General features: G+C 37.5%; 1 long non-coding RNA gene across 1 annotated transcript; it reads left to right on the forward strand.

The window, feature by feature from the left end:
• Positions 1–11,274: 11,274 nt before the first annotated feature.
• LOC131011849 (uncharacterized) lies at positions 11,275–14,136 on the forward strand. The gene is made up of 2 exons (XR_009097126.1): positions 11,275–12,297; positions 13,212–14,136. It is a non-coding gene; the product is annotated as an uncharacterized LOC131011849 (long non-coding RNA).

Genomic DNA, 14,136 nt, shown 5'->3' on the forward strand with positions numbered 1-14,136 from the left:
GCGTTTCCTCTCTCACTCTCTCTACCGTCTCTCTGTGTGTCCAAAGCTCTCTCTCTTTTTGTCTTCAAAATTCACAAAATCAAACACATCCAATCAACAACCGAAAATCACAAAATCAGAAGCCGCAGTTTCTCCCAACTCATGCTCATCCCCTCTTTCTCATCCAAACTACACTCAATTTCACCTCTTCCCCAAAACGAAATTCAAATTTCTCACTCCTAAACCCTAATTGACATGGTGAAATGAAGCAGCAGCAACCTTCCTCTTTCTCCGCCGCCGCTTTGGAGGTTGTTCGAGAAGCTTCCTCTTCCTCCTCCTGCAAACCCTGATACGCCGTTCGCAAGCGTAGGTGGGGGAGATCCAGATCGTCGACTTCCTTCCTCCGCCGCTCCATGACCCCCGCCGAGATCCAGGCCGCCGCTGCCCGCTTTGCCGATGCGGCCGTTGGCGTCGAGACCTTGGGTCGGGTCGACGATCTCGACTCCCAATCGGACTCGCTCTCCTCGTCGGAGGCGCTGCAGCACGCTGAATCGCCGTGCCCGTCGGTCTCCGACGGGGCGGCGCAGAGGGATACCTATATTACTAATATACCCCTGGATAATGACTTCTTGGACCAATTTTTGACCCTGGGCACCGAGAATAGCATTTCAGATTGACAGAGAAATAGAAAGCTTTGGACAGAGAGAGGGGAAGAGAGAGAGAGAGGGGGAGAGAGACGCTAGAGAGAGGGGGAGAATATGGATGACATGGATTTAAAAAATAAATATAAAATGACATGAATTAAAAAAATATATTACACTGTGTCATCCGGCGAGCCACGTCACGTTTTTGGTGATCGGAAAATAGATGCGGGATATATTTGATAAAATTCTGATACTTTGAGGGTTTAGAGAACATTTCGAAACGTTCAGGGTATTTTTGATAAAATGAGAATAGTTCAAGGTTTAATATGATATTTACCCTTAAATTTATGTTTCAAAAAAATTATAAGCAACGCTAAAAATTATTAAGAATCATACCAGGTCATCTATAATAACACCATATTTTTCTATGCAACAATCTTCCTTTGACACGTTTGTGCTATCAAACACTAGTATGCGCCCTCTTTTCACATCGAATATTATTGAATCACTATGCACTTGATTCTTTTAAGTATGCAATATATTTAAAATGAATCACTATGCGTCTAATTTTTCCAATTGTGCATCACCAACCTATACAACATCTATGCAATTCAGATATAAACTATGCAAGTACAATATTTTCAACTATGCAATACAACTGTTAGAACTAAGAATTTTCGATCAAAGCTGTGCAATTAAAATAGATACACCTACACCATATTGATTCCAACTACTCAATCTCAATAAGTCCTATGCAACTGCTTCATCAAATATGCAATTCCTATTTAATTATGCAACTAACATACTATGAATCTGCATTTTTCATTTGTGCAACACAAACAACAACTATGCAACTCATATATCTACGATTCAACTATAATATATGCAATTAAATCATACATGTGTAATTAAATCATACCTATGCATCTATGCATTTAGTATAATCGACCAAATAAACTATGCTTAAGCAAGATTCTGAAATAAATACTTATTTTTAATGAATTTTAGGTGTCAACAACTATACATGAAGTCAAATTGCAGGGGTTCTTCAAAGTAGATCATTAATATAAGATGAAGAAGCCAACAAATATTGTTAAGATGAAGAAGCAAGAAAGGTAGATGAACAAGAGATCAGCCGCACATTATGTTGCAACCACACCAATAAATCATTCTTATGCATCTATGCAATAGGTCGCAACCGTGCATCTATAAATCGAAACTGTGCATCTATGTAATAAAGTGTGCAACAATATACAACATCTATGCAATTTAAATTTCAAAGGGTTAAGGAATGTCGGAAAATTGAATTACCGGACTTCGTCGCAGCCGGTAGTGAAACGCACAGATGCACGCCGCTGCTTTGTTTTCAATCACCGGAAATAAACGCACAGATGCATGCCCAAATCTCCCTCACACGTCGAAAACCGATTGTTCTGCCTTCGTCTTGAATCTCCCAACCACAAATCTCCCAAATAAACGCCGAAAATAAACGCACAGTTCGCCGCTGCCAACCACAAATCTCCTAAATCTCCCACAACAGATCGAAAATCGTTGCACGGATGCACGCCCAAATCTCCCTCACAAACCGACGCTCAAAACTCCCGCAACCGATCAGAAAACTTGGTTCACAGAAGTCGCCCAAATCTCCCTCACAAACCGGCGCTCAAAACTCCCACAACCGATCGGAAACTTGGTTGCACAGAAGTCGCCGCCGGCCAAAAAACCAGCAACCAAGTCGCCTTCTCTCGCCGCCGCCGCCGCCGAAAATGCTCTGCCGCAGGAAATTTCGATTGCCTTCCAATTCTCCCAAGTCGGCAGATCGGCTCCTCAAGTTTTAAACCCTAGATAAAAGTTAAAAAGTGAAATAGAATTTGGAATGATAGAACGTGTGAATTTTTTAATTGTTGTGTTACAATTCTACCCTTTGAATTTTAATTATATTTAAATTAGTAATTAAATTGTGCATCTGTAATTTAATCTCAACCATCTATTTTATTAAAATCAATGGTTTAGATTAGGTTCCTAGTTTTCATCTTAAGGGGGGTTTCTACATTAACCCCACCCTATATATATATATATATATATATATATATACACACGTGTGTGTGTGTGTGTGGTCGAAATGGCTGCGTGAAGAATGCCTTTAATTTCTCCTACGCTATTTCTTTATTCAATAAATCTTGTTGGATCAAGATCATTATTAATGATAAGATGTAACTACTAAGAGCACCCGCATCGCGGGTATTCGAGGAGCTCCTCGAGGAGAGGGAGGGCATCGAGGAGGGCGATGCAGCGTGGAGCTCCTCGAGGACTCCTCGAGTTATCGAGTATCCTCGAATGGGCGGAGGAGATGGCGCGTGCAATGCACGCGCCCAATTTAAAAAAAAAAAAAGACTACGGAGGAGGGCGGCTTCACCACCTCGGCGTCGGGCGAGGAGATCTCTTCTGCCCGGCCCATTGGCAACAAGGCGGCGAAGGCGGCGGCCAAGGCGGCGGCGAAAGGGAAAGGGAAGGCAGCAGCGTCGCATACGAGCTCGGATCCTCCACCAGAAATTGTGGAGATGTTGGATAGGAACGACGCGCAGATGAGGGCATTCACTGCCCAGTACCAGCGGAGGAACGATATCCGGGAGAGGGAGCTCGATATGCAGCTCCTGAACACGGATACGACGCACATGACGGACGCACAACGTGCATTGCACGCGTCCATGGTCGCCGACGTGCTCAGGCGTCGTGGTCTATCCTAGGCTTTTAATATGTGATTTTAATGATGTTTTAGGTTTTTTAAATTTTTATGTTTTTTTTTTGGTGTTTTTAAATTTTTATGTATTTTTTTTTATGTTTTAAGTAATTTTAAATTTTATGTTTAATCCAGTATTTAAATATGCAATTTAAATTATGCAATAAAATTTAAATGAAAAACATAAAATCAAAACTAATATTATCAAGTAGGCTATCAAGGAACCCCAATGCAGCACTACCTACTCAATAACACAAACACTATCAAGTAGGCTATCAAGGAGGCTATCAAGGAGGTCCCAATGCGGATGCTCTAACCTTTCAAGCTATATTGAGACCCAACAGATGTCGAAACTTACAACTTTGATTAGAAAAATTCAAGCTATGATTTTTGAAGTTATTAATTGACCTTTTCTTAGATACAAGATATTTATTTTATATAATAAATTTGTAATTATATTACAAATGATTGATCAAGTACAAACTTATTTTTTATGCAGAAAGATATTTATTTTTATATATATCAAATTAATTGTACATTCGAAGCCGATTAATTACATTTTAGAATTAAATGGCGTAGTTTGGTGAGTATATGAATTAAACTATCAAACATTTGTATGGATATTATCAATTAATTAACCTTATGCCAATGAGGCCTAGCTCAAGTGACAAAGTTGAGGCACCCAAAGACTCTTCTTCAGCTCTTTGTGAGAGATCTTGAATTCAATTATATCTGCGTGCGAGTAATTTTTTCATTTTTATGTGGATAGTGATCCCGTCTGCGTGCAGGTAGCTTTTCCATGTTTGTGTATCGTAGCCTTTAACGAACAATCCGTTAAGTATAATAGTTTGGGATATTCTTACATCTGTTATTTGATGAATGATTTAATTTGAGGTTGTCACTTATCAAAGGTCATCCACACCGTGGAGCCTGAGACGAATCTGACCCACATGAATGATGTTTTTATTTAATAAAAATGATATTTTTATTAATAATAAATGATACTTTTATCGATAACAAATGAAATAATTATATACATAAAATTTTATCAAAAAAAATTATGCACATAAAATATGATATAAAAACATATTTTTCTTAACTAGAGCTGGTAACCGATCCGGTTCGATTTTAACCGAATCGATTTATCGATTAACCGGAACCGAATAAGAACCATTTTGATAACCGGTAACTGAATCGGTTTATATTTCGGTTAACCGATTAACCGATTAATATGCTAATTTCTGAATTTGTTCAGAAAATCGGACCGTAATTTCTGAAATGGCATATCAGTATATGAGCTTTGATTTTGATAGAATGTAGTAATCTTGGCATACTTTGATTAGAAGACAAGACAGATGGAGTTGAGAAGCAGCTTTGATACAACGAAGCAGTCAAGGATGAAGAAGTTGGCACCTCATCCTCATGCTGCACCTAGAGGTGTAATCGAGCCGAGCCGAGCCGAATAGTGTCTTGTTCAAGCTTGGCTCGTTTAGCTAATCGAGCTGATGTTTGATTAATTATCGATCGAGCTTTAATCGACTCGAATACAGTGCCGAGCCTAATCGAGCTTTTTAAATTTAAATTTTTATTTAAAATTTTAGTTATTTTCCTAATACATAAGTTAATTTTCAAATATATAAGTTATTTTATTCACAAAAATATAATATATTTACTATTTTCTTGTAAATAAATTATATTAATTAGATACTTAATCCAAATATTACTACATATAGTATAAAATATAGTAAGACATTTAATGAATAATCTTATGCTTTTAAGATAAATAACTTCACGAGCTTGTTCACGAGCTAACGAGCCGAGCATCGTCATGCTCAAGCTTGGCTTGTTTAGCTAAACGAGTTGTTCATTAAATTATCGAACGAGCTTTTATCGAATCGAACGTCGAATAGCTCACGAGTAGCTTGACTCGTTTACAGCCCTAGCTGCACCTGCACACCACAAACTCATTTGGATTTTACTTATTTTCAATACTCATTTCATAAATAATTCCATTTTCTTGAGTCACATTTATATGTTTTCAAAACTTGGTGTATGCAAATTGATGAGAGACGCATCTGTGAGATGGATCTTAACAAACAACAACTCTGAGCTGGACCACCAAATTTACTTCTGAAAACTCAAGAACAACAAGTTCACAAACTCCAATTCTTGCAATTTAATATATAATGAGTTATGGAACACTCATATCATTACACTCAGCTCAATGCAATATTAATACCACACAAGAGTTGCAACAAAACTAAGGAAACTTGCAAAGACAATATCAGCAAGCCAAAGACTAAAACAACCGATACTTATATCCCCTGCTCTCTAAGAAACAATCGATACTTATATCCCCTGTTGATGAATGGTGAATAGGGATTTTAGTTGTTGAAATTTCTTGTGCAGCGGTGGCGCTGGAGGGTATGTGGCGCCGGTGGCCGGTGGGAAGAGGCGCCGGTGGCCAGAAAGAGGCAAGGCAGCAGGAGCGGTAGGAGCCTGGAGCCTGGAGTGGAGGCGTGCGTGATAGACGGTGGAACGGGAATGAAATCCGATGCCCTAGTTTTCTAAATTGTAATTTGTATTTTGTAATATACTCCCTCCGTCCCAATAATGAAGACACACTTTCCTTAATGGGCTGTCCCAATAATGAAGACACATTTCTATATATGGAAATAATTAGGGCTCTCCAATAGCTAATTAATTGTGGCTTAATTACGGTACAAATAAGAAAAAAATAACCCTATTTTCCTCAAACCCTTTCCGCCTCTCTCATTCTCTCTTCTCAAATGTTATCTATTCTCCCATCTCGACACCATTTCTGAAACACTCCCATTCCCGCCGCCCCATCTCCTCCTCCTCCTCGGCGAAGTCGTCGCCGGTGAGGCACGACCACCACCGAACACCCATCGCCCCTCCGTTCACTACCATCTCTGTGAAGAGAGGGAGCAGAGGCGAAAACCCCTCGCCCCTCCGCCTGACACCCCTCGCCCCTCCGTCACCCTCCTCTTCAACCCTAGATCTCCGGTCCTTTCTGAAAACCCTTGGCCCCAATTTCCAACCTCAGATCTACACTGCCGCAACCGCCGCCCTCCTCTCCAACCCCAGATGAGAATGGAAGAAGAGGGAAATTTCTGGAATTAAGTGGGAAAAAGAGGGAATTTAGTGGGAATTTAGAAGGGAAGAAGAGGGAATTTTTTACTCCGCCAATTTTTATTTTCTGCAATTTTTTGTTTTGGAATGGGAATAGGTTTGTTTTGGAATGAGAATTGTTTGTTCTTTGCCAATTTTTAAAATTTCGAATTCACAAATTTGCTAAAGCTTCATCAAGTCTGCACTTAATTTGCAATTTTGGTGCTTATTTTGAATCAATTTTTGGACCAGAGATGGGAATTTGATGGAAAAAAACTTTGAATTGAAGCAGTTGTGAGGACTGTGGTGGTGATAACTGCGGTTGGTGATGAAAGGAGCAGCAGCGGCGGCAGCTCTTCGCCATCAACCGTCCGACTGATGGAAAGAGAGAGAGGACGCATGAGGGGGAAGGGCGGTGGGTGTTCGGCGATAGAGATAGAGTGGAGAGAGAATAGAGAGGCCAGGGAGATGAAGGTGGTGTGAACGTGTAAGGAAGGGGGGAGAGACAGATGCAGAGAGAGAGAATTGGAGATGTTCAAAAAAATCGTAACAGTTAATTCTGCAAAAAATAAATAAATTAAATTAAATTAAAAAATTCAAATTTTATTAATTTAAAATTTTATATTTTCAGAATAAATTTAAAATAGAAGTAAATAAAGTCTCAAATTAACTCCTTAATCAAATGCACTAATGATATGAGCAACAACACTTTATTCCCTAAACTAGCTCGCCTTAACCTCCGTGCCCAAATGAAGTGTGTCTTCATTATTGGGACGGAGGGAGTAATAAAATATTAATTAATTAATTAATTTAACAATTAAATCGGTTAATTCGGTTAAACCGATTAACCAGTTAACTGAAAATATGATAACCGATAACCGAACCGAATATGTAAAAATCGGTTATCGGTAACCGATAACCGATTTTTTCGGTACGATTACGGTTTTAACCGGATAACCGGAACCGATTTACTAGCCCTATTCTTAACAATAATTGATACATTTATTAAAAGCAAATACTTCATAAATAATAATTTGTATAAAAATAAATTATAATACATTGCAAATTAAAGACACTTACGTTTTTAGTAATAAAAAAATAATATTTTTATTAAATGCAAATAATATTTTTTATATAACCAAATGATACTTTTTACATGGAAATACCACTGTCTATAATCAAATGATACTTTATAAAAGGAATAATGATGAGTAAATGTCGGCACTGCGTGACTAAATAAACTGTGACAATTGAGTATTTTGAGATTCTTTTATAAAGAAGATGAAAAATAAATAAATGGGATAATTGCGTGAAAATACACAAACTTTGCCAAAAATCTATATTTGACGCGAAGTTGGGATTTTACATTTTAATACACCAACTTTCGTTGTTGTCCAAATTTGACACGATTTAATTCTTAAAAATTCAAAAACAACCCATTTTTGTAAATAATTATACAAAGACTCACTTATGTTATTATTTGGGACATTTAAACCAAAACAAGATATTTCCTTATAATGTTTTCTTTTAATTTTTTATCCGCGCCTAAAATGGTTTAAAAGAAAACATCATAAGGAAATATCTTGTTTTGGTTTAAATGTCCCAAATAATAACATAAGTGGGTATTTGTATAATTATTTACAAAAATGGGTTGTTTTTGAATTTTTAAGAATTAAATTGTGTCAAATTTGGACAACAACAAAAGTTGGCGTATTAAAATGTAAAATCCTAACTTCGCGTCAAATATGAATTTTTGGCAAAATTTGTGTATTTAGGTGCAATTTTCCCTAAATAAATTATTTAATAGTTGATCCGAAAACAATCACGCTATTTGGATTTTTGTTTATTGTTATTTGTCTTTAATGAATTATAATAACTAATTCTTTTTTAATTGAATTAAATAGGAATGATGTTAATCGGATCAATTCACTCATATTCTTGGATTATTCAATTTGGATTATTTAAATTAATAATATTTTTTTCAATTTTTTTTTTAATCTTAATTCTAGACTATCGGATTTCGAGCTAATTCCTGGAGCAATCGAGTCATAATTATAATATTATATATTTGCCCACTTTTTATTCACTTGATATTATCTTATTTCATACAAATGAATGCTATTTTTATTTTTTTACTAAAAATGAATGCTATTTTTGCTGAAACTGAACATCATGATTCGAAGTGGTAGTTACTGCAACTACAAGAACGAATTATTGCTTTGTTTATCCCCAGGAGTCTATCGGGTTAACCCGTAAATATATCGGGTTAACTCATATAGCTCATTGATCCAATCAATCTAACTGATTAAGCCCTTTCTTTATTTTAGGTTATAACTTATATGAGTTCAACATTAATCCTTTAATTCTTTCAATTTATTTGGATCAAATTCATAAATTTCGTGCTGAATTGAGATCATTAAATTAAACTCTGCTCGATCGTATACCGAAGGTGTATGTATAATTGTATATACAGTTTGAAGAAATTTAAACATTAACAAAAATATTCAGTTCACATTGGAGAGAGAGAGTAGTACACATAGTTCCAAGAAGATAGGAGACAAACATAAAAGTCTAAAGCTTTATATGTCCCCTGCAGACATAATTAAATTAATAACAACTCATTGTGGAAATTTGACTAACTCACACTATTATTACTCATCACCCATCACCCTCACAACTGAGGCAGCCCTAATTCATGCCGCTTTGAAATATATAGTACAATATTTTTAATTAAATGTTTATTTTTTCAACCAGGTTATCTGAATCTGATTTATTGAATACGGAGTAAATTTTAAACTGAATCACTTCAATGATAAGAACTTTTATTAAATGTTAATATTGTATTTCAATATTTAATTTGAAATGCAATGACTTTTTTTATTCTTTTATAGTGCTCCCTTCGTCTCACTAAACACGGTTTCTTAGAGCATCCGCATTGGGACCTCCTTGATAGCCTCCTTGATAGCCTACTTGATAGTGTTTGTGTTATTGAGTAGTTAGTGCTGCATTGGGGTTCCTTGATAGCCTACTTGATAATATTAGTTTTGATTTTATGTTTTTCATTCAAATTTAATTGCTCAAATTTAAATAACACAATTTATTACAAATTTAAATTGCATTAATTATAAAATCCTAAATATTACATAAAACTTTAATAAAATAAAAACAATTCCTAAAAATTAACTACTCTGGCCCTAGAGGTCCGAAACGTGCCCAAAGGTGCTCAGTCAAATCATATCGGAGCTGAGCATGTAGTTGTCTATCTCGGAGAAGGCTATCCATTCGCACATATTCCTCGAAGGCCACCGGTGTTTGTCCAGCACTCTCCGTCGAACCACTGCTAGACGCCCCGTCATCATCTCTCCAGTTGGCAGCCGCTTCACCTTCGTGCTCCACAATCATGTTGTGGAGAATGATGCAACACAACATGATGTCCTTCAAGTGCTCTACGTACCAATTGCGCGTCGGACTTCGAATGATTCCCCACCGAGCTTGAAGGACTCCGAAGGCGCGTTCCACATCCTTCCGTGCCGATTCTTGCATCTTCTTGAACCTTGCCTCCTTCGGATTGGTTGCCATTGATGGACTCTTCACGAAGCAACGCCACTCCGGATATATGCCGTCACACAAATAGTAGCCCATCCGGTATTCGCGCTGGTTGGCATGAAAGACCACCGGCACCGCAGTTCCTCCTAAGACGTCGGAGAAGAGAGGAGACTGATTCAGCACATTGATGTCGTTGTTTGAACCAGCGACGCCGAAGAAGGCGTGCCAAATCCACAAATCGAAAGAGGCAACGGCCTCCAATATCAAGGTGGGCTCTCCCTGATCCCCGCGTGTGTATGCGCCGTGCCACGCCTTTGGGCAGTTCTTCCACGCCCAATGCATGCAGTCTAAGCTCCCGAGCATCCCGGGAAAACCATGTCTCGCCTCGTGCATTCGGAGTAGGCGTTGCACGTCTGTTGCCGTTGGACGGCGCAGGTAATGGGCTCCAAAAGCCCGTATGACCGCCTTGCAGAACTTCTTTAGGCATAGACGACCGGTTGAGTCCGCCACTTTGAGATACTCATCAAACACATCCGCACTAACCCCGGTGGCTAATTGGCGGATAGCCGACGTGCATTTCTGCAAAGGAGAAAGAGAATCTCGACCGAGTGCATCAGTGCTCATATGAAAGTAAATATCTTCACCTTGAACAGCCTCGACGATGCGCAAGAAGAGCTCCTTCTGCATGCGAAATCGACGCCGGAAAAAAGTAGGGCCATACGTTGGATTGTCGACGAAGTAGTCTTGCATAAGACGTACATGGGCCTCTTCACGATCACGGTGGACGTATGATCGGGGACGTTTCGCACGCGCCGGCTCCGGCGCCGGTTGGGGGTAGTATGATTGAAGCACTTGTTTCTGCAACTCAACTGTAATGCCCCGTTCTTTTAAATACATATTAGATTAAATATGTGCATTAGTTATAAATTTTTTTTTAATTAATTATTGTGATTATTTTGTTCAGATAATATTATTTCAGCAAAAGTCTGTATAAGAGATACAGAGCTGCGATTTAATATTCAATCATGAATCAAACCAATAATTAAATTATTGGTTTAGCTACACATTGAAACTTTGCATTACCAGTTGATTGATTCAATAGTATTAGAAATTTTAGATTTATAATCGATTTCATAAATCGTGTTATTTAAATCGAATTGTTAGAATTATAATTTGAGATCATATGCATAATAATTTTATTATTTCGCGTTATATGTGTTAAGGTATTAAGTCGCGAATTAATTCCGACTTTCACGTATTAAATCTCAAGATTGAGGATTTAATTTATATAAATACGACGAGTATTTATTAAACAAGAATTGGAGAATTATTACAGGAACTAGGAGAAACTAGATCACGGCACTACACGTATTTCTCGATTTTTCATCCAACACAACAATTCCTACATGTTAGTCAAAAAGCAGCTCCCACAATTGTCAAAAAGTTGCGGCAAGCCATTCAACAATGGCAACATTTCTTTTCACACTGCAGCCACCTACCACCTCAATTCCCTATAAATAATCCTCGAAGCAGCATTTGTAAATACACCCAAAACCAAAGAAAAAAAAAAGATTCATCTGCAATCTAGAGAAAGAGAGGAGCAGGTGAAGGGTTGGGAGAAAAGGTGAATAGTGAAGTACTGTTCAAGTGAATAGTGACAGTCGTCGCGAATAGTGAAATTCGTGAATAGTGAAAATTAGATAGTAATTTTCACGGGGAATAACGGGTTGTGAGTTGAGTGTTGTGAGTGTTGTAAACACTGTATATTTTTCTCCCTTGTTAAATAGTTCTGCAGAAGGAAGAAGTGCAGCAAGAGGTGTGAGGCAAGAGAGAGTTTAGGAGAATTTTTTTAAAATTTCTTACTTGCAAGAGCTCAAGTGAGTTCCCTTCGCCAGGCTATTTCTTCGCCGACCGGCCACTAGGCTCTGAACCGAGAACGTGTACTCGTTCCTCCATCTTCAGGCTACCAAACCCAACAATCGAAAGGCCGAAGCCTTCTCTATATTTTCCTGACCAAAGGCCGCAATATCCTTCGGAGGCCAACGTCGAATTCCCGACTTAGCCACCGGCCAACTTACGGCTTTCGTTTCTCACTATCCTTACGACGAAAAAGGATTGAGAAAACACCGTTGTGTAGCCTGATCTACCTCGCACGAGGAAGACTAAGTCGTAGACCTTCGCGGCTAAACACCATCGCGGAACGACGACCAGAAAACCCCCGACGAACAACTTCCATTAGTGCTCACTTGGACAAGGGTAAGTTGACGCCCTTATTTCGATGCATTCCCGTTTCTATTATATTATGGGAAATTTCTGGGGTATAGATGGGAGTGTGGTGAATAATTTGTACAAAGTTTCATGTTATTTGAACTTCGTTTACTACTCTTTTAAAATTTGAGAAGTCTACTGCCAGTATCTGCTGAAACTGTCGTGAGGCAGATGATTAGGTTAATTATTTCAGTAACCATATGTTGATATTTAGCTCTCAAATTTTTATTCTATGAAGATATATGTGTTAGCTATCTACATATAAAATTTGAGCTCATTCAGGTAACGTTTGCTATTTTTCAAAAATCTGGACTTTCAGTTGGCAGAAACTGCCGAATCTGGTAGGCGATGGGAAAATCGCTATATCTCTTAAACTACTTGGAGTTTTTCAACATACATTTTTTTCAATTAAACTAGACTCAAAGAGGTTTCTATTGATATAAAATTCGACTCCATACGAGTTCGGAGTAAAAGCAGTTTATTAGTTGAAGTTGAATCTATACAGTTTTGTTGAGATGGAAATGATTCAAAATAATTCCTATTAAGGATTTTAAAGTTTTATTGTTGATAAAATATCACTTTTAGATTATAAATGAGCTATTGATGTGTATATATATATATTGGTGATTGGCATTATTAAATGGGGAAAAGGAAAACGTTTTATGTTTATAGAATTATTCTTTATTTATAATAGATAAATAAATGAATAATATAAAATGGAATTTCCTACATCCTCAAAGGTACATGAAATATTTTGATAAAGGAAGAACGATTGTATATGAGTTAGATATAGTCGTTTAAGGAAATATGGGTAGTTAGAGAAATGAGTGAATAGTGATTCACTGCATTTGTTGTTATCTTTTCTATTATTCACTCGAACACATGTTTTCGTGTTATCAAAGGTTCAAATAAACAAAAGCGTCTGAGTAACCTATCGCGCTAAGGAAAGAGAATCATTGTCTTAAGTAGCAAAACACTGCAATCAGGTGGGCATTACTTTTACTATACGTATATAGAGATCCCCTACGTATCGTAGGCCTCTTATACGAATGAATGCATGAGATGATCTAACTGTTAATTTCAGTTTCATATATATCAAATGAGTTTAAATGTTACATTCAAGCAAGTTATTTCATGACAAAATCTTTGAGTTAAAGTTATTTCAAGTATTGTCTTGCCATAAAATGTTTCAATTTTAGTATGATATCTATCTGCTTTGGCTTTGCCAATGATGCAATCGAATTCGGGTCCTGAGCAGTTGATAGCTATCCTGCCAGGACTAGTGTACACCAGTGACCGTGAGTCATCTAGCGGGTTGGCCGGTCAAGTGACCGTGAGAGGTGGCCACCTCTCCGGCACACAGTTCCAGATATGATAGATTACAAGAGAACTTAGACTGCAGTCGAACTTTAAGAATCACAAATGAATTTAGTAAGCTTGGGCCTTTTTAGCGAAAAAACTCCCTTGCTGTACTGTTTATGATGGCATGACAATTTACAGTTTTGAAGCATGTATTTTTATACCTAGGCATACGTGCCCACTGAGTGCTTTTGTACTCAGCCCTGCATATGTTTTCTAAATGTGCAGGTTGAGCTGATGTGATGATGGTGCTGCAATGAGCGGAGTCTCCAGGGTTGTTAATAAATAGTTAACCTGTCTAGAATATGTCTTCATACATATGTCTAGCTACTTTCCGCTGCAAGATGTTGTTGATGTTATAGTATGTTATGTCATACTTTGAGTCTTAAGAGAATGGTTTCATATGATGTATAACTTGATTAATGATATTAATTAAGTTTTATGCTGTCTTTCATAGACTATTTTCAA

This window comes from Salvia miltiorrhiza, chromosome 2, assembly GCF_028751815.1.
Source record: "Salvia miltiorrhiza cultivar Shanhuang (shh) chromosome 2, IMPLAD_Smil_shh, whole genome shotgun sequence".
Taxonomy (NCBI): Eukaryota; Viridiplantae; Streptophyta; class Magnoliopsida; order Lamiales; family Lamiaceae; genus Salvia; species Salvia miltiorrhiza.